This window comes from Euprymna scolopes, chromosome 22, assembly GCF_053919585.1.
Source record: "Euprymna scolopes isolate OS-2025 chromosome 22, ASM5391958v1, whole genome shotgun sequence".
NCBI lineage: Eukaryota > Metazoa > Mollusca > Cephalopoda > Sepiida > Sepiolidae > Euprymna > Euprymna scolopes.
Window position 1 is genome coordinate 34864368 of NC_136503.1, and position 23422 is coordinate 34887789.

General features: G+C 33.1%; 1 protein-coding gene across 1 annotated transcript in view; it reads left to right on the forward strand.

Annotated features, from left to right (window-relative positions):
* Positions 1 to 20446: 20446 nt before the first annotated feature.
* LOC145243961 (uncharacterized) overlaps positions 20447 to 23422 on the forward strand; it is a 107964-nt gene continuing 104988 nt past the window's right edge. Inside the window, exon 1 of the mRNA XM_080107090.1 lies at positions 20447 to 20467. The gene's annotated coding sequence lies outside the window, so the exon portion shown is untranslated. The remainder of the gene's footprint in view (positions 20468 to 23422) is intronic.

Below are 23422 nucleotides of genomic sequence, written 5' to 3' on the forward strand. Positions count from 1 at the left end.
GAACGAGTGCTTTATACCAAACCTCTAATGTAAATGTGTATTATGGTGAATATCTATCAATCATTCGTATCATAAGAAAAGCGATTCAAAATTTTAGCCAGATCGGCTCAGTAGTTTCCAAGAAAAAATGGAACGGACCTACAGATAAACAGAAAAACTAAGCGAATTAATAGATGGATACATGGAAAAACTGGAGGGATGAGGCTAGATAGTTTACTATGTAAAACCAAACTATTGTACTTAATAGGTTTAAGAAATGTTTCACATAACGACATAACGACAAAGAGGGGGGAGAAAGTTTTTTTTTTTATAATACGTACCTCGGTCATAAAAACAAAAACATTCTCCCTCTCTTTCTTCCCTGTCTCTCTCTCTCTCACAACTTTTTATGATCCTTGTATGTATTTTAAGAGCACCCTTTTCTTTTTTCTTTTTTCTTTTTTTTTCAACTTCTTTCATTTTTTTCCACTTTTCTTTTTGGCGTTGATGAGTACCGGGTCGCCTGAGGAAATCTCATTAACTGAAACAGATGGCTATTTTTAGCGACCATATATAACTGTTTACCCTCGAATAAAAAAAAATAATTAAATATATATAAATATATATATATATATATATATATATATATATATATATATATATATATATGCGTGTGTTTGTACCTTTCTCTTTCACTCTCTGTAATATTGTGCGGAGAGAGAGGACGTTTGATAGGGCGATCACGTTCGAGATGTCACTGCCGATTTGAACGAAAACTAAATTAAACGCGGTTATGAAGTGTCATCTTCCCTTCTTTTACGCAAATAGAACGACCGTTTCTCGACCGGATTGTGACTTGCGATGAAAAATAGGTTTTTTACGACAACCGACAACGCTCAGCTCAGGGGTTAGACGCCGATGAAGCTCCACAACACTTTCCAAATCTAGGGTTACACCAAAAGAAGGCCATGCTGACTGTTTGGTCGTCTGCGACCAGTCTCATCCATTACAGATTTTTGAATGCGGCGGGGAAGTACAACACCCAGCATTAGTCGACAGAAAAGGCCCAATTCTCCTTCACAACAATGCCCGACCGCACATTGCTAAACCGACCCTGCAGAAGTTGAATGAATCAGGCTACGAAACTCTGCCTCATCCTCCATACTCTGTAGACCTCTCACCACCGACCACCACTTTTTCAAGCATCTCGACAACTTTCTGTGTGAGAAAAATCAAAAGCCTAAGCGATATAAAACTTCTAAGTTAACTGTCGTATTGTGGTGACTAATCTCTGCTAATCTCTGTTAATCTCTCACTGTGCCTTGAACAGATACCATAATACTTAGTTCGCTGCACCTTATCATAAACAAATGTTCATACAAAATTTCAGCCAGATTGGCTCAGCAGTTTCCAAGAAAAATAGAACGGACTGACAGACAGAAAAAGATAAATATATTTATATTTATAAACTTAATGAAATAATAACAATAACAACAATAATAACAACAAGAACAGCAACAACAACAATAATAATAATAATAATAATAATAATAATAATAATAATAATAATAATAATAATAATGAGAGGAAGAAGAATAAGAAGAAGAAGAAAACAATTTGTTTTAATTATTTATAAAACAAATTGTTTTTTATTATTCCATTAAGAAAACAGTAAACAAATTATTGTTCGCCAGCCTTAGTAAGCCCAGATACTTTTTTTCAACCCATCGCGGGTGTCAACGTTATAAGTTACATTCGGTCGCCATGTTTGTTTGTTTATTTGTTTTTTAGGGACTGCCAGAATTCACCACAGAATTACCCCACCCTATATGTAACACGATGTAACTTTATTATAAATTAATATTATCAGTATAACTTTTGTACCATTTAAAAGAAGAAGGGCAAAATAAACCAGTAATAATTTTTTAACATTTTTGTCATCGAACGAGAATAATGAAATTGCGAGACGAAAATCGTGTTTACATAATTGCCGCTTTAAAATAACGTTCCCATGTAATAGACATTCCAAACGTGAAAACATACCCGTGTTTAATAAATCTAGCAAAAATCAACCAATGGTCAGATTTTCGTGAAATTTTCGATACTTATCCATTTTAGAATGAAATTACATATAAAATGCAGTTTCCGTAAAATATATGAGGGGAAATATATTTTAGTGCGTGTCCCCCCCATATTTATTTTTTCGAAATTCGAACAAAATATATTTAAATCTATCGAAATTTCTATTTATTATGAAACATAAGAGTTCAAATAAGTAAAAAATATTTATTTCTTAAACGTTTAAATGCACATATTGAACAAAAATTTACCTTGAAGTTGCAATTAAAAAATGATATAAATTTAAACTTCTTATGTTTTTTAATAGCGTTTTTTTTCGAATTAATATATATACTATAATCAGTTGAATTGCCAAGAAAAAGAAACTTCGTAAACATTAGTTAATTTTTAAAAGATTAAAACGATTAAAATTCCATTATTTCAAAATGTTTCGTTACAACAAAGATTTTTAAGTAATTGTGTTTAATTTTTTTTTTTAATATTAAGTTTTTACATAAACATGGCTCTTGTCAACTATTTTATCGCCAGATTAAAACCGATTTGAAAATATTATTGCACAAATATTAAGCATTTTGTAGCCCCCCCCCTTCATATTTTGTTCGTCTCTTTTTACCGAATAAAATATGGAAGCCCGTAGGTAACCAAATGAACATCCAGTAAAACCGTATTTTATATTTAATATACAAATGTTTATAATATCATTAATCGTTAAACTGTGTAAATCTTAAAACCTAACAAAATTATAACAAAGATTAATTATTAATTGCAGTTTGAAGAAGATAAACAAAGGTTTTAAAAAATCATAAAGTCGCTTCTGCTTTTCCATAGTTCGTATAGTTAACACAAGTCTTATGTCACGGGAACATGCGCTCCGTTTTTCACATTGTTTTGGGGATACCTATTGTTTTTCGTCAAAGCGCAGCCGCTCGCACGTGGATTTTGTTTTGTTCATTGTGGTTGTTTGTTGTTAGCTTTCCTCTTCGTTTTTGGTTTTGTTTTTTGCCCGAAGCTCAACAAGTTTTCTACCAACGGGAACTGCCTTTTGTTTTTATTCGCTTCATCTATAAACTCACATTGTGACACTTGATCGAGCAAATACAGTAAATACGTGCGTACAATAAGAAATAGAAAGACAAAAGTGAAAAAAAAAATGAAAAAAGAAGGAAAGAAAATGAAGATGACGATTTCTGGTAACAGTGTAGGTAGTGGCGGCGGTGTTGATGGTAATAGATTGTCCTCAACCATAAATTACAGGGTGTGGCCAAATGAATGTTTAGTACACCCCCGCCTAACACACCAGCTTGTAGTGTACGCGTATTTTTCTATGTATGATGTGTAGTCGTTGCGATATATCATTAAATGCATGCACTTGATATAAAGACTCCGGGGGGGGTCGTTTTGGGGGTTTTTTGCGAGGTGGAGGGGTAATTGTTTTCTGCATTCAGTCTGACACAAGATCATCAGGGATTGGCGATACCAAACGTTTTCTTATGCTTATGCTTCCCAAACTGGAAATCAGTGCTTAAATGTTTTATCGATTGCTTTTTAGATGCATTTTTGTATACGGGTTTCCTTGCTCTGTTCTGCATCGGTCAGTCTGTCAAGTTTTAGTTTATTCCGCCATGTTTCATATTAGTCTGTCAGGCTTTTGTTGGTATGTTATGCTAAAGTTGGCCTGTAACGCTATTTTAGCCCGTCACACTTCAGTTTAGTCCATCATGCTTCAATTTAGTTTGTCACGTTTCAATATGTATGTCACGCTTTAATTGATTTGTCACGCTTCAGTTTAGTCTGTCATGCTTAGGTTAATGTGTTTGAATATATGGTTAAGTAGCAGTTTTAGTCGTTTAGAACTGCTTTAAAGCTTCATCGTTCACTCATTTTTTCGACCAAATTTCAAAAAATTATTACAGTTTATAGATCACCTTCTCGGCTATATTGTGAAAAAAAATCAATTTCAGTTCAGTAAAACAAAAGTTATGATGAATTTAGTGGTGTCCAAAATCATAAAAAAATGTAAGGAGGTGAGCGACGTTTTTTATGACTGGGTTCCATAGTAAGAACGTCGCCTCAGCGACTACTGTTGCTACTAATTATAATTGTTTATGGGAGCAATAAATAAGAATGAAATTAAACAAAGAACAAGTGAATTTATTGGAAGCCTGGAAAAGTCATGGATTACAATAGAAAAAATGCCAGCATGAAAAGTAATATTGTTAAGCTTCAACGTGGAAAAGTAAAGGATTAGTTTTCAAAAGTGGAAAAGAAAAGGACAAAATATTCTAGTAAAAATATAATAAATTTATAAATTAAAATACTGCAGCATTAAGAATTTTTTTTTTAAATTCAACTTATAACATTATATAATCCATTCTTAATGCTGTAATATTTAAATCTATGACTTTATATTTTTTACTAGAATATCTTGTCCTTTTCTTTTCCAGTTGTAACAACTAGTCCTTCACTTTTCCATGTTCAAGCTTAACCATAGTACTTTTCATGTTCACATTTTTCTATTGTAATATATATATATATATATATATATATATATATACATATATATATACATATATACATATATATATATATATATATATATATATATATATATATATATATATATATATATATATATTACAATTATGAAAGAAAGACAAGTTTGATAATCATGATTAAAATAAAAAATATAGGAGGCTCGCTGACTGGTTTCGCCCTTAGTCATTCTTTTAGATCTGGATTGAGGGATTTATTTTAGTTTTGAAAAGCGAAATGAACCCAAGACGGAAAATAAACGTTTAAAATAATGTGTGCTAACGGGGAGAAAAACAAATAAAAAAACAGGAAAACGCTATATATCTCAAATAAACTAAATAAACGTACAATGATAGAATCTCCAAAAGGCTAATCACGTTCAAATCTAAAAGACATGTCTTCTGTTTATAAAGAGAAGATCTCTTCAAATAAACATGAATGGTCTCCAAGAACTCCAGGTGAAAATCGGAATGAGCACGACTCAAAATGGTAAATGGGTCATTGCTGAAAATACATAAGTTTATTTCAGATATATAGCGTTTCCTTGTATTTTTTGTTGCAGTTTTCTGTTTTTTGTTGGTTTTTTTTTTGTTGGATTTTTTTTGTTGTTGTTTTTTCTCTCCAGTAGCACACCTTATTTTAAATGTATTTTCAACTTATATTTCCCTCTTGGGCTTATCTCGCATTTTTTTTTTAAATAAAATAAATCCCTTGATATAGCTTTAAACGACTAAGAGCGAAACCAGTAAGCTGGCCTCCTATATTTTTCAATTATTTTTAATCATAAATTCATAAATATCAAAACTTGTCTTTGGCTCATAATTTCAATATATATATATATATATATATATATATATATATATATATATATATATATATATATATATATATATATATATGGAAGTTTTAAAAGCCAAAAGCAATGCGGAAAGGACCGGAATCATGAGAGTAAAAAAAAGAAAAACAGACAACCAAATAAACGGGTATGTTTAAGTAGAGAAATGTCTGTTTATTCATCTATCATTCCTCACCTCGTTGTATAATTATTTTGCAACCAAGTTTTTGTTATGTCCGGTGTATGTAAAGTCCGTTGGTGGTATGGAACTTTGATTAATTTCGGGAGAAATATACCTCCCTTTTTCAAAAAGAAAACAAAAGTATATTCAAGATGGCGATGTGCCTTGTTTAGGGATAGAGGTCAGTATTATATTTGAAAATTCAACACCCTCTCTCCAGCTACTTCTTACTTCTATCTCATATTTATAATAAACTCCACAGCCAAAATTCAACACCCTCTCTCCAGCTACTTCTTACTTCTATCTCATATATATAATAAACTCCACAGCCAAACAATAATTTATTATATATAATCTCTCAAATTCTGAAAATCGGATATATATATATATATATATATATATATATATATACTTATCTATATACGCATGTTTCGTTGTCTCTACAACCAATTAGTGTGGCTAGAGCTAAGAAGATTCCAAATCGAATCCTTAGTAATTGACGCCTGGCGTTCTATCAACTGAGTGAAGTGCCTTTTAACTGTAGAGTAATGAATTTTATCGCATTTAAATGATATTTATTTCTGACAAAGGGGAAAAACTCTATATACTCGGTCGGTAGTTTTTCGGGGAGCGAATGCCAGATGATTAAACTCTTTTTATTCTACTCTATCCTTGTTGCGATGTCACTAATAAAGGTGATGGGGGTAAACGTTTCCTAGTCTGATTGTCAGAGATAATATCTTGCCTGCTCATCCCATCAGCCAATTCACAATGTTGAATGGCTAGTTTATTCAAGCAAGACAGATGGCGAAGAGAGGTTTGTAATTATTTCACCCTTGTTTATGACCTTACACAGATTGTCAATGAATTCACCCGAATACTAGATACGTGTGGACAATTTTCAAGTCTCCTGTATTTCTTTCTAACAACATGCATTGAACTATGCTCATCCTCAGTTTTGTCTCTGCTAGGATCTATCGATCACTCGGTGGTCTCATTAAAGACGAAAACAAAGTACAACAAAAACTCAAATATCCCTATCCCTCGAATAATGTATCGATACTCGATGGCTAAATGGGACAGTTTCTGAAAGTTCAAATCGGAACTGCCCCTGCACTCTACGTTCAAAAATGGACGCGTCCCCTATAGCGTCTGACTTAATTGATTGGATAACCATTGACAAAGAAAACATGTATACACTCCTATATATCTCAACTGAAACCGAACAGCCAGCCATGGTACACTTCTGAATGTGCTCATAAAAACCACTACTTCAACAGCTTTAAACGTAATAGATGTTCTGCAGATCAAGTCACCTTTAGAACTGCCATTAATCAATGCAAAAGAATTATAGAAAACGCGAGAGTCATATGCTTAATCCATTAAGTCCAAAGTAGTTCGAAGCTTAAAGTATCAATGCTGGTGTGTTCCATTGATCTATCTTGGAGCCAACTCTTTTGCTTATTTTCATCAATGATCTCCAAATCACATTCCAAGTCCATTTGTCGACATATATGTAGACTACGCCACAATCTATGGTAACACTCCAAACGCCAGCAACGACCAAAATCTCTTAGAGTCTCTCTCCTTCGACCTAGAGCATGTGGTGAGGCAAAAGGTGGTTGACTAATTTCAATGCATCCAAAATCAAGCTTCTATTTTTACACCACCAGCGTTGTAACCTTCACGTGACCATAATTGATATGAATGACTTTCATCAAAGAAGCATCCTACTTTGAAAATCTTTTAGGGCTGATTTTCACCTCTGACCTGTAATGGAAGACTTACTGCAAATCTGTTGCAAAGGTCACTGGAAAATAGTCGCGTCCTTCTACCACTTCAGAAGGTATCTCGTTCCGGATGCAATTCTCTCCGTATATAACAGCCAAATACGCCTTAGAATCAAGTACTGTTGCATATCTGGGAAGAAGATGCCCGGAAAATCCTATCCTGCTGTGACACAGTTCAAAACCGGCTTAAAATCTGTTGGGCGATGCCCTTTTCTCTTCCCTGCAAACTCTTTCCCACAGAAAAGACGTCGCCAGTTTGAGCTTCATTCAATGATCCCTCCGTTGCCAAACTTTCACAAAAAAGCACTCATCAAGCTACGACTGCTACTATCAAATTCCTCTATTTTCTATCAGTGTCCAAATCTAAACATAAATTCTATGAACAGATCTTCTTTCCTTGAACTACTCGTCTCTGTTCCACTGGGCTGCTCCCCAGCTAACTACAACATGCTCGGTTTCAAGTCTAATGTGAACAAATTCTTACTATTTCACTCATTTAAATAATCCAATTCTATCCAATTCATATCAAAAAGACTATAACTGAGCTGTTGCCTCACTAACCACCTTATACGCATTAACCATTATCCTCGAGTTGCCTCCAGGTTTTGATAAGTAATAAGTCTTCTATAAAAATGTTTTCGATTATGTGACGTCACGTCACGTTATATAGCTGACTCGATACGTGAGTCATCGTTTAATGGCGAATCCAATCTACGTTACACTTACACATCTTTCCATGTGAGTTACATGCTTAAATAAAAATGTTATGCACATCGAATTTTGTCATTGATAGTTACATAAATCTCAACACAAAAAAAATATTTTTAAATCGAATGACAGTTCGGTTAGCGAAGACGATCTTTTCAGATATGAGATAAATCTTGATTCGAAACTGTCTATGAAAAAACATGACGTCACCAAAAGTAAGATGGTAATTTTCTAAAACTTCTCAAAATGTTCTATTATTTGTCATCTTTTGAGAATAATATTACATTTTAAGTTGTTGTCTGCGTTATTTTTCGCTGATTAAAGATTAATCTGATGCGCTGAATTAAAACGTTACATTCGTTTTGCTCAATCAGGTCAAATTTTTTAGTTCTGGCCACATGTCGTTTTTTATGTTTTTGTTCACATGTACGCAAGGGTAAATAATTTTAGAAGTTGTTGAGGGTAAAATGCCATGTTTTGATCGGAAATGATTATTTGAATAACAAGAAGTTTTCAGATCAGATACTGTTGGGTGAGTATGTTTAAAAGCGATTAGTTTGAAGTCATAAAACCTCGCAATCTTCCAAAAATTGTTGCAGCTTTACACGAAAAAGGATTGGCCTCGACAAAGAATTGTGATTGCTTCAGTTACTTATAACAAACTTTTCCAAGATTTGAACATGAAGAAGTGAAATTCCACATTTCAGGATGTTCATCTTACCGTTTATTTCTATAAGCATGTTGTTTAAGAATGAAATTCAAAGATCGCGTAAAGAAAAGAAAAAAAACACAATTGCAATTTCTTTTCCGACTTTCTGTTTTTGTAATCATGCCCATATTTTGTTATTTTCTTATAAATTGATGAGTTCCTTTTTTTCTGATGAGTTAAGATCGAACAAAATTCAAAATTTGAAATAATAATTACATGAATGATTCTGCGCTACGAAATAAGTGCTTTCAAGAATTGAACTATTTAACATGCTGAAAAAAATAAACGGTAAGATGGACAACATCTTGGAATTTAGAATAAAAACTTCTTGTCATTTATTTCTATATGCTCTGCAGTTACATAGAGCTTATAATATAATATAATTCGAGGTTATTTTCCAGAGGTTAAGTAACCAATGAAGTATTACGAGGTTAATACAAGAGTATTCAATAATGAAGTTGAGCAAAGTATACTTTTTATTTGTTTTTTCATAAGTAGTAAGGGTTGCTACACAGTCATGAGCATGTTTCGGTCAGCTAGTTTTTAGATACTAGCGATTTCTTCAAGCGATACAGCTTATACGAAAAGCAAAGTTTGCATCGCCTGAAGAGGTTTCTAGTTACTACAAACTAGCTGGCCGAAACACGCTTATGACTGTGTGGCAACACATTACTGCTTATGTAAAAACAAATAAAAAGTATATATATATATATATATATATATATATATATATATATATATATGAACAAATGATTAATAAAACATGTTAAAAGACATCTTGAAAAAGAGTTAAAAACATATTTAATTTTAAAAAAGGAAACACAAGATAAGTGGATAGTCCTTAATCCGCGGAGTTTCGAAGAAATACTCTCCTTCTTATCAGAGGACAGGAATTAGCAAAATGCAGGATCGGATTTTGCATATAAAAGTATTTAATGAAACTACAAGTAAGTCAAAGATCTTACTTGGTTAAAAAAGGGTGAGATAAGGGGAACAGGAGGCAAAAGAAAAATAATAAAAAGATTTCACATGAATGGATAGTCCGGTGAAGGGTAAAAATCCAAAAATGGTAAAATCCAAAACGGTCGAATTTAAAATTTTAATCCAATGGGTAAATTCCAAATGGTCCAAAATCATCCAAAAGGCAGAGTTCCTTGGAAAAAAGCGCAAATGGAATGAATTCCAAATCATTAAAAGAAAAGCACTAGAGATAATATTTAAAACACGTCTGTCAAGGCTGGATGAATCAAAAAAATTATTTTTATTATATATATATATATATCTGTGTCCTAGCCCAAGTTACTAATAGGGCGTCCTCCCTGTGCAGGCCTCCTTGCAGGTCGCTATTACTGAATCTGTGTTTAAGCTCATTTAATAGGTAGATTGCTACCAGATCTGTCTCTTGGCAGAGTCTGACGCGCCCATCACTCTATCGAAGTGATCCGGAGTGTCTTTTCTGGTCCACAATTTATTATCAAATTGTATTAAAGACTTTCTTGCTAGTAGAATTAGTCTAATTTCTGAGTCGGAAAGGTCTGAGTTATTTTTTGCTAGGATGAGCACTTTGTTTAAAAGGATAGAAGATATAGATTGGTAGTAGTTGCCAATATCAAATGTTATGAAGCTTAATCTGGATTTGTCTTTAAGGTTTATGACCCAATCTATAACATTGTCCGATGATTGTCAGAAGGAGAAACTTGTTTTTTATACTTGGTATTATACTATCTAATATGTTTTTACTTATTTTTCCTAGGTCTGATTTTGAGGGGCAAATAATCCTGATACATAAGCTTGGTAGTTCAGTTTGTAATAGTTTTTAGTTTTATCTGTACCACAAATAAACTATTTTAATTTTTTTTCAAAGAAAATTATGTCGTTAGAATTCAAATGGAATAAATGTTTATCTTGTTTTTGTGATATGATATATATCTGCTGTACAAAATTTTGTTGGGAACTAAGTGTAAATAATTAGCCTATACATGCAAATATATGTGTGTATGTGTGTATGTGTGTGAGGAAAATTGTACATATGAGAGTCATTCAAAAAATAAGGTGATTTTTGTATAGGGACTTCTAATACAGATTTAAGTTTACTTTTTTTTAATAGTTTTGTTTTACTTCTTTTTCATGTGGATGTAATTCCTTTTATATATTCAAGAAAAACTGAGAGCTTTTGCGATTAACAAAATGGCCAACGAAGAAGCATTCTCCAGGATTGAACAATGGTAAGTTATCAAGGTTTTAGTTGCTGAAGGGTGCAAACCAGTTGAAATTTAAAGGAGAAGGTCAACTGTGTATGATGCCAACCGAAAAATTGTCTACACGTGGGATAAATTCTTTAAAGAAGGACAGAACAGTGTTGAGGATGAAGGCAGTCATGAGAGGCCTAGAGAAGTGAGGTCTCCCTTATGACTTCATTCAGTCTGACAGAATAAGAATAATGGATTGCATTGCAAGGGTTTTGAGTTTATCTGTTTGGACAGCACAAAATGATGACTTTGGCTACTCGAAGGTTAGCTGCAGGTGCAAAGATGCTTATTGTAGAGTATAAACGGAGGAGAGTCGAGTTGTCTCAGCAGTATCTCTCCCACTAGGAGAAGGATGGTGATGAGTTTCTGAAGAAGGTGGTAACATATGACGGTCGTCCATGGAGTTGAAGCATATAGACTTTCTAGTGAAGAAGTTTACGTTCTAAAGGTCCACTAAGAAGGTGATGCTCACGCTTTTGGGATATGTAGAGCCCAATCACCATTTCATTCCCTGAGAAAGGAAATACTTTGAACTACTGAGGCAGGTCAAGAATGTCATAACCAACAAATGCAAGCTCATGTCAGAAGGAGTCTTCTTGCATTATGACAACGCAAGGTCACACACAGCATCCAAAACGGTGCAGGCAATCAACGAGCTGGGCTGGAAACAGCTCCTTCATCCCCCTTACAGCTCAGACCTTGCCCCTTCGAAGTTTTACCTGTTTGGTCTTTTCAAAGCATCCACGAAAAGCACAAAGTTTGAAAGTTACAATGAAGTTAAAAGTGTTCTGACTGGCTGAAACATCAATCCAAAGATTTTTATGCTGAGAAAATACGAGAGCTTGTACACGAATAGGAGACGTGGATGACGTTGCTTAGAGACGACGTTAAAAATTAAAATAGTAAGCTATCTGTATTAGAAGTCCTTATAACGAAAAATTCCCCTAATATATTGAACGACTCTCGTATATATATATATATATATATATATGTTTTATTTTTTTATTACCGTTTTATCCGTTAAACAGATAAAACGGTAATAAAAAGAATAAAACGCATATTTGCTCTGCAATAGTATTGAGCACTCTCTTCAGGTTTTTACTAATTACCATTTTTGCTATATATATATATATATATATATATATATATATATATATATATATATATATATGGCGATAATGGTGGTGGAAGGGAAGGAATGAAAAAGGAATTTACGAAAAGCGAATGTTTATCGCACATGTGACAAGGTAAAAATAAAAGGAGACACGAGGACGAACACAGCAGCGAGCAAGAAAGAACGAACACGGACACCAGTGATAACGTTTTAAAGTTAATTTTATTATAAAAATTAAACTATGGTGGGGGGGGAAATGAGATTAAGTAAAAATTAAAAAAAAAAACAATTACGAGAGTGTGGAAGGGGTATCTTTACCTACTATCTGAAAATGCCGACGAGAAATATATCGATACAAAAATATATCAGTCCAAACAAAACAATGGCAAATGAACTCACCAGCTTAATATACAATAGATGTATGCAGAGAGATGGGGCTTACTATCTTTACTTTTCTAATTTTTTTTTTTTTTCATCTTTTCTTTTCTACGTGAATTATTCACCACTGGTTCGGTTATTCTCCGCTGTATATCTTTTGGTGCGCCGTGTTCTTCGCCATTTTACGGTCGGCATTAGCCCATTTCTTTAGCTGTTGAGATAGAGTTTCTTCCGGCATTATCTGCCTCCTTTCGTTTTGTCGGGATGTGAATTTTCCCACGTCTGCTCGGCGCGACGACTCGGCGCGACGACTCGGCGGCGTGTTCCCCCGCTCGACGGGTGTTTTTACCACAAAAATTTATCTTCCCTACCCTCTCGCTCTCTCTCTCTCTTCTCGGTACTCATCTTACCCTCCTCTTTTTTCTTGGTTCGCTTAGTAACTAGTAGGGGTCAGAAAGCGTGTCGCTGACCCGGTGACCTGTCAACCTGCTTGCTGATTCGCCTGCTGAACGTCATTTGTATCGTTTTCTTATCACTTATTGTATTAAACTGCTACATGCTTGTCATGCTTCGTGCAATCTTCTAACGGAAATACAATTTTCCAAATGTATGAAGCGATGCCCTTTCAATATGTGGCCGATTTTTCGACCGGACACACCAGAAAGGTTCAGATTAATGAGCTCCAGACGATCACTATGAGAAAGTCGAGGCATATGGAGTAAATGTTACGTTGTATAACCTGGAACAACAACAATTACAATTAGAAATGCTTTGTTGCCTAAAAGATGTATATTTTAAACTGGTTTTAAGCCCATTTATTGATTCGGAGTTTCTTTTTGCCTTGAAGTTAATTTTTTAAATTGACATGAATACTAGGATACTTCAATTAAGAGTCAAATATGAACAGATAAAATTATAGAGGAATGAAATGCGAATCAAATGAGATATAGGTTGTTTAAACAGTTACATTTAATTTAGCTTAAATTTGCGGGTTTTGAAAAAATGACAAGCGCGGACGTTCTTTTGGCGCCACTATATATATATATATATATATATATATATATATATATATATATATATATATATAGAGAGAGAGAGAGAGAGAGAGAGAGAGAGAGAGAGAGATAGATAGATAGATAGATAGATAGATAGATGTGAGAGAGATTATAAAAATGAAATATAATACTAGAAAATGATATATATGTGTGTGTGTGTGTGTGTGTGTGTGTGTGTGTGTGTGTGTGTGTGTGTGTGTGTGTGTGTGTGGAGAGAGAGAGAGAGACTAGAGAGAGAAATAGATAGACGGAGAGATGTAGGTGGGCATTACACGTTTGTTTTATTCTTATTAGTAATTATGAGGTAAACTCTCTTTCTTTCTCTCTTATATTAGACGTTCCTTTGTATATATCAACATGCAGTACTTAATCGATTTATTTTTTCATAAAATGATAAGAGTGATTGTAAAAGGTAAATATGCTTCAATGTCATTTTCTAACAAAAATTATTTTTATTGTCCAACATTGACGTAATTCAACAATGAAATATATGTGAAGGAGGAGAAATTTAGAAAAAATGTATTTCCGTTAGAAGATTGCACGAGCATGACAGGCATGTAGCAGTTTAGTACAATATTTCATTCATCTTTTTTTTTACACTCAAATGTATTTATAAATATATGTGTGTATATATATATATGTGCATATGATTGTAAAGAAAAATACGATGAATGAAATATATTGTATTAAACTGCTACATGCTTGTCATGCTTCGTGCAATCTTCTAACGGAAATACAATTTTCCAAATGTATGAAGCGATGCCCTTTGCGTAAACAAATTGAGCTTAGTTACTTTGGACAATGTCAAAACATCGTTAATTCACTGCCCGCATAGCAGCAACTGTATAACGCAACGGTTAAAAGCTACGACCGTCGTTTGGGCGATCGGGTTTCGATCCTGGCTTGGGGTTGTTGCTTGTGTAGCCGCACTGATGAACTGTTAAACAGCTAAAAAGTACTGTATGTGGATGACTATATATATATATATATATATATATATATATATATATATATATATATATATAGCGAGAGAGAGAGAGAGAGAGAGAGAGAGAGAGAAAGGGAAGAGAGAGAGAACAGAATAACTATAGTTACATTCCAAGATTCAAATATTTATTTTTCATGTAAAACAGCTCATCCATCATGTAAAAATTTCGGGATATTTTTTATAGATCCTTTTCATTATGCAAGAAAAAAACGGTATTGACATAATAATTTATTAGATAGAAGAAAATGCATGACAATATAATGTCGACAGAAGAAAAAATTCATAGAAGACTCATTATTGTGTTTATTTCGCGCAGCCATCTTGGTTCATACAATGCTCTGTTGTTATGGTAAACATACATTGAGCTTCTAAACAAAAAGGATTGGTATACACATAGAGTGAAATATAATTGAAAAACATATTTTACTAAAATAGCATATATATATGTGTGTGTATGTGTGTGTGAGAGAGAGAGAGAGAGAGGGAGAGAGAGCTATATAAACATTGAAAGAGGCGACGCGGACCAGTAAACGTTTCGACATATGCAATATGGTAAATATCGAAAATCGAAAAAATGTAATTAAAGAAGGAAGTCTGATTTTGTTAACACTTTTATACAGCCTAACATCACACGTGCATTTGAGAAGTTTTTATCATCGCACAAGCAGAAAGACACAGCCTATAAAATCAACAGTACATTCTTTTATATAAAGGTGCACTCGAAATTGATGTTTTTTATAGCACAATTTAACCATGATACTTGAATTTACTTTGTAAACTTTAACTGAAGCCATTATATACATATGATCTTATAAAATCAACAGTAGGTTCTCTACAGTGCAATGTATACTTCTTCCTGTGCATTGAGTCTTTTACTAGAGCAGGTAAGCAATCAAGTTGATTAAAAATTAAGCGATTTAGTCGATTTCGGTGACAATAAATATTTGGGAGGGTGAAACATAAGTTGATCCTCATTCAATCACGTACAGCTCCAGATCTCCTTGCTAGTATATATATATATATATATATATATATATATATATATATATATATATATATATATATATATATATAATAGCTGTACCCTGCCACGCGTTGCTGTGGCTCAATTTGGTGTAATGGAAAAATCTAATAAAAAGAGAATATGCATGTTTCTTATATTCTTAGTACACCAATAGCAGCAATACACTCCAAAAGTGTAAAAAAAATAAAAAATACGAAAATGAAAAAAAAAACGGTACTCTTGCAGAATCTGACCCGGATCCTTAGGAGTTTCCATCAATCATGGCTTGGGCTCAACCAGCAGTCATTGGATTAAGCCGAACGTTGCTATAATGTTGGAATGGTTAATCGAGTGGGGTTTTTTTGTGTTTTTTGTAATCTAAAATGTTACTTTTCAATTAATATTTTGGTGAGGGGGGTACTATACACAGTCGAAAAGTTATCCAAAAACAAATAAATGAAAGCAAAGGTAAGGTAAGTTACGTTTCTACATAACTTGATAATTTGTTAGTGTTTTTATTTAATGTAAAAGGTTTAATCAGCTCGAAAAAGCACACGGTGTTTATCGATGTATTTGAAAAAAACAAATGATCGTGGACTCTGTTGAATATGTTAAGTTTGGGAAAATAAGTAAAAAAAAACTATACAAAACAGTGTAAGAAACTCACCGAATATATCTGACCGTGAATAAACACTCCCAACCTCACAATATTAAGAACGGCTTTTGGAATAAAAACCGACAATCTCCCCATGTTAAGGATGACTTTAGGAATAAACGCCCTCAATCTTCCCATGTTAAGCTTGGCTTTCCGAATAAACATCCCCTAACCTCCCCATCTAAAAAAAAACGGCTTTTGGAATAAATACTCCGTCCTCCCCATGTTAAGAACGGCTTTCAGAATACACAATCCCTACCTACCCATGTTAAAAATTGTGGAGGTGGACCTAAAGTAAAAATTTACTTTTTTTTAAATAAATTGTTAGTTTAAAGCACAACGCTATTGAGTACCACGGTTTTAATAAAGAAAAGGCATTCATATTTTCTTAAAGAAAAACAACTCCGAAAAAAAAGTGTACTTTCAAGTTGATAAAAATAATATTTATCGAAAAAAGCATCTTTTTTACTTATGCTATATTTCTTTGTTTTGAAATTACAACTCCTAAAGGTTTTCGACGAATCTGAATAAGAAAATCTTATTTACAATTTGCAGACCTATGCACTGGCGGCCATGCATAATTCACTGGGGGCCATGAATAAACACCCCCAACCTCCCAATATTAAGAACGGCTTTTGGAATGAAAACCGACATTCTCCCCATATTAAGAACGGCTTTAGGAATAAACCCCCAATCTTTTTTTAAATAAATTGTTATTTGCACAAAGAAAAGGCAGGAATGTGTGTTTTTTACAATTATAAAAAAAATAGAAAAAACAAAAAAAATAAATAAAAAGTAAACAACACCGCTAATTGAAAAAAATAATATATAAAGAAAAAGCCAGGCTGTAAAATAAAAAAAAGAAATAATGCAATGGTTTATATATAAATCTGGTATACTTATCAGCGAGGAAAGCAGATTCAATATAAACCATCAAGACCACTAAACACGTGTAGTCAGAATCGTTATTTTTCGTCATTTCAAAATATTAAACCGGAAGTATTTCTGGTAATCGGCTCGGTTGAAATCGAAAACTTTTCTCGACGAATAAAAGTTTTGTTTTAATATCGTAATATTTTTTACTTTTTAATATTTAAAAACACAATTAGATTATAAACACACACTGTTATAAAATTTCACAGAAAACGGGCTCGTAAATTTCTAGTTTATCAATTTTGAACAAACCAGATATTTGATTATATATATATATATAATATATATATATATATATATATATATATATAATATATATGCGTGTGTGTGTGTGTGTGTGTGTGTGTGTGTGTGTGTGTGTGTGTGTGTGTGTGTGTGTGTGTGTGTGTGTGTGTGTGTGTGTGATTTCAGTGACGATTCAACATGAAATTATATTAGTGGCTTGGCAAGCGCACAGGGAAGACAACCAAGCAAAAATATACCTAAGCGAAATTCATTTAAAAGCAGCAAAACTAAAGATAGCCTGCCATGGCACTATTTGTACAAATGTAGGCAAATTTGGGTATGTTTTATTAGTTTGAAAATATAATATCTTTTTTACTAATTGTCATAAAATTTTAACCATATAATAGTATTATAATCTTCAAAAAACCTGCAAAATTTCATGTAGTTTATAACCAAACATATGAGCATTTCAATATTCAATATGGCTACGGGTATATATATATATATATATATATATATATATATATATATATATATATATATATATATATATATATATATATATACATATATATATATATATATATATATATATATATATAAGTAACCTGGCAAAAGCGCAGGGAAAAACAAACAAGCAAAAAATGTCTAACTAAAATTTATCCAAGAGCAGCAAAACATCAAGTTGGCCTGCCAGGACACTATATGTACATTTGATAAATTCTGATCAATTGTCACTGAGATTTGGAACTTATAAAATTGCCAAAAAATATGGTATATATAGTAAGTTATAAAATATATATGGCGATTAAGCTACACTGAATATTCCGCGTTTCATCCACTCTAGGATTCTTCAGGCTTGTGCGAGAATTTTGTGGTTGTCTTGCGTTTTTATATACGCACCTTCTATTGAGTTTTTTGTAAGCCAATCAGCTTTCTAGTATCCACCGCACCCTTCCTAATCAGCCAATGAACAGGCACTTACAGGAAAAAGGCCCATTTGACCCCCGGTTGACCCGTTCCTTTGTGTTTGCTATTTATCGTAGATATCTAGTGTCTTGACCTGTTTTAAAACTAGGTTAAGTTTTTTTATGCAAGTGTATATACATATATATATAATATAAAGCGAAATGTAGTGTGTGTGTGTGTGTGTGTGTGTGTGTGTGTGTGTGTGTGTGTGTGTGTGTGGTCACGAATAGACTCCTATATGGTTGACTATTTTAAAAAACTGATTACATATAATGATAGAAGATGTATCGAGAGACATGTATGGGTATGTTTGATCTGGCTGAACGTTGGTTCATTAAAATTGTGGGGTCTGCGTTCGCGCCTGGTCCACAAAGTATGCAAATAAAAAATTTAAAAATTAAAAAAAAACGTTTACAAGTGTTTTTGATATAGATGTACGTAAGAATACTTTGATAATTATGTTTTAACTTAAATAGGGATGGTATAATACAATTGTGGGGTCAGCGTTCGCGCCTGGCCTCCATAGAATAGAACTAGGCACACACTTTAATAAACACTTTTCATATCTATCTGCGTAAGTATATTTTGATAATTATGTTTCAGTTTGAAGAAATATGGTATAAAATTATGGGGCGTTCGTTCACGCCTGACCTTCATAGAATAGAAATATGTAACAAAGTTTAACAAGGTTTTTTAATGTAGATCCACAGAATATTGTGAAAAGTTTTTCAGTGTGAACAGGTATGGTATAATAAATTATGGTGTTTATCTATTTTATTTTTACTTTAATCATATTTTGCTTTGGTTTTTGATACCCCCAAATTCGAAGCTATCTCTTTACAACCCTTCCTTTTCATAACCTATCATACTTTCATAAATCAGAGTCCATTTTCTGTAGGCTGTTTTTGAACCCAGTCAACGACGGGTACTTTTCCTAGTATATATATATATATATATATATATATATATATATATATATATATATGTGTGTGTGTGTGTGTGTGTGTGTGTGTGTGTGTGTGTGTGTGTGTGATAGTTTATGTATATGCATGTTTATTTATTTATTTTATTTGTTTATTTTCTATTGTTATTGTTAGTTTTAAAATTACTTTGTATCTCTATCCTAGAGTAAATTTTATCCTGTGAACACAGTTGTTCGCTTTTTCTCTCCTACAGTTTGATAGATGTTGGAGTTCTTTAAAGTATAGGATAGCAAATTTTTCGTGAAGGCATATATATATTTATATATATATATATATATATATATATATATATATATATATATACTTGTAGCCAAATTGAATATTGAAATGCTCATATCTTTTGTTCCATGGGACGAAACCACATAAAAATTCGCAGACTTTTTGAAGATCATAATACTAATCAATGGTTAAAATTGTATGAGTTTTTAAAAAGGAACCTATATTTACAAACCAATAAATTATGCCCACATTTGCCTACATTTGTATATATAGTCCTGTGAGGCCAGCTTCAGTTTTGCTTCTTTGCGATAAAATTTGCTTGGGGTGTTTTTTTTGTGGTTGTTGTTGTTTTGTTTTTGTTTTGTTTTTTTGTTTTTTATGTCTCCTCTGTGGCCTTGCCAGGCCACTAATATATATATATATATATATATATATATATATATATATATATATATATATATATATATATATATATAATACAGAAATATTCTTTTTATTCTCCATGGAAGTCACCAGATATTTATATTTAATAAATTGAAAGATAGAAAGGGAAAGAAATATAGAGAAAGAAAAAGAGACAAAAGAGAGAGAGAAATGACTACAATTGAGTTAGTCTGGCACACGCTCACAGAAAACTGAGTTTCTGATTAGAATCGATATTATTAATATCAGTCGTGAAGTTTGGACAATATAGACCGTGCTTATAGAAATGCAACAAGTGTCTTATTGAATTAATAACACGTTCTTCATTAATGCACGTGTTTAGGATTCGAAATATTGCTTGTTAATGTAGTAATGCTGTAATCAGACACGAATTTAACGCAACGTAATCTTACTAAGTTTGTCGTGTATCTCCAGTTTTTATATTTTACTCACCTGAAAGGTAGGTGCGAATGTGTTAATTTGTGTGTGTGCGTGTATTCTATCTGTTTTAGTGTTACTGCCTGAGTATACACGTGCGTCAATTTGCCAGAAAGTTCATATATATATATATGTGTGTGTGTGTGTGTGTGTGTGTGTGTGTGTGTGTGTGTGTGTGTGTGTGTGTGCATGTGTGTGTGCGTGCGTGTGTGTGTGCGGTGTAAGTGTATATGTGTTCGTGTGTGTATATGTTTGTCGGAATTCATGCCTATTTGTACCTTACCGTACATATGCGCCTATTTGATCGGTGGTGTGGTGCGCGTATATACCTTCGTGCGTGTGTGCGTCTATGTCCGTATCTTATTTTGTATATTATGTTCGTGTGTTTGCGCACGGCGTGTATATGTGTTCGTATGTATCGGCGTATATGCGTGTTCATGTGTATCCACGTGTATGTATGTTCGTGTGTGTATGCGTATTTGTATGCTGGTGTGTGTGTGTGTGTGTGTGTGTGTGTGTGTGTGTGTGTGTGTGTGTGTGTGTGTGTGTGATATAGACGTGTATTGTGTGTATGTGACCGGCTGTTTTTTTTTTTCGTGTGTCTGTGTGTATTTGCACGCGAGTATTTGTGTTTGTGTATGTGTGTGTGTGTGTGTGTGTCCGCGTGTTTTTTGCGTGTGCGCACGCGCGTGATTCTGCAGAATCATGTTGATTTAAGTTTCAACACCTCGAAGGAGGAAGGACTGTGAGGAGAGCCGAGGGCGGGGATGATGATCACCATCATCATCGTCGTCGGTGTCACCATCATCATCATCATCATCATCATCATAATCATCATCTAGTGAAATGGGACTAGATGTTCGGATAGCTCCATTGATGAAGAAAAGGAGGAGAAAGGAAGGAGGAAGAAAAGGGAAAAATAAAAGCAGTGGTCGTAGGGATATATGATGACGGGAGATGGAGGGTGCAATGTGAACAGAGCGCGGGGGTGGAGAGAACGCGAGAGCAGGGGAGGAGGTGAAAGGGTAAAGGAGTGAAAATCTATGACAAAAACACGACCGGAAGTGGGCCTGTTCAACAAGTGAGTACAATAAAAAGCTAGTGAGTCGTCCAGTCTCGTAAGAAGGAGCGCAAATCTCGGAAAGATTTCAATTAACTGGAGTCGCTCAAACTTACGGAAGCACATACACACAAAAAAAAAATTTCTTATAAAGAAAAAAAGAATAAATTTAATATAAAAAAACAAGTAGAAGGAGTTCTAAAGTTTAAAGAAATTAATTAATTTAATTAAGACAAATCAAGAAATAGCAAAACGAAAAAAAAAGAAGAAAAGGAAAGAAAGAAAAAACGAACAAGAAATTTCAAAGTAAAAAAGAAAGTAGATAAGAAAGAACGTAAGAAAAGGAACAAGAAAAGAAATAATTATATTAATGAAAGAAAAACACACATCTTCTCTACAAAGTTATCAAATAGACATTATCAGTAACTTAAACTGTTAAAAACTATACACTCATAAACATAAATAAATGTATATTTATATACTTGTATTTATACATTAATATCTACTTTAAAATAATACACTAAGAGTATAATATTTTATGTAGTCACTTATATACGCGTGCACGCACGCACACACATACACATACATATATATAGAGAGAAACCAACAAACAGACCAACTGACAAACAGATCGATATACAAATAGTTGGTTTCTGAAACAAGAAAGTTACAAGTTGAAATAATTTGTATATACACGCACATATACATATATATATATGTATATATACATGTGTGCGTGTATTTACATTTAAGTATATGTATATGATTTTGAAAAATACGCTGAAGTAGATATATGTAGGATATAATAAGAACAGGTGTGAGTTTCAATTAAATTAAATCGAAACTTGTCAATATTGAATCCCTGAAGAATTACCGAATCCAAGAGAAAACGAAGACTATTGTGTAAAATATTTCCGGGGTTTTTTTTTTGTTTTGTTTTTTGTTTTTTTGTTTTTTTTAAGTTCCGGAAAGAATCGAATATTGGTCCAATAATACGGAAGTAAGACTTTAGCCACAAACGGGTAAGTAAACGTATTTTATTTTTTACGGTTCTTTGGGGGGTACAAAATTTATATAATTCAATCATAAAGGGAAGACGAAAATTCATGATTAGAACGTTAAAATAAAGTCAACGTTTAAAATAAAGTTAACTGGGTGAAGAGAATAAAAGGGGGGAAAAGAAGATAGAGGTGTCAGCTGACCGGTTTCGCCCTCGCTTTATCAAAGCTGTATCGCGGGATTTGAATGAAAAAAAAAACAGGAAAGACACGAATGGGAATCGAAATTATGTACAGATAAAAATAACGTTGCGTTACGTTATGTATGGGGAAAAAAATTAGGGAAAGCAATTGAAATACAACGTTATATTGCTCGGAGATCCTAGAGACTAATCACGCTCAAACATAAGATGCATTCCTTCTGCTTACAGAGGGAAGGCCTTTTCAACCGAACGTGAACAGTCTCCAAGATCTTTAAGTGAAATAATGAGTGAGCACGACTAAGGATTGTAAAAGAATTCGTGCTAAAGTTCGGTGCACATTTTTTTTTTTTTTTTTTTTTTTTACATACTGACAGATTTACTCAGCGTTGGATGGGTATCAAATATTTTGAACACCTATGATAAATCATCCTTCAATGTAATTTTCTAAATTAATATTTGGTTTTTGTTTTTTAAATAAGTGGCACTTTTTAGGAATAGGTATCCAAGAAATTCTCAGTACATATGTCATTAGTTCCGAATTTCACCGGAGATTTCCGAGACTAACGAGATTTAAATTTCAACATTTTCTAAGATGTTCTACCGATTTTATTTAAACGTTGTTTTTTGTTTGTTTTGTTTTTTTAGTGACATATATTCATTTATTGAATTATTTTTCATCACTCTCTGTACCTAAATGTAAACGCAGATTCCACGAA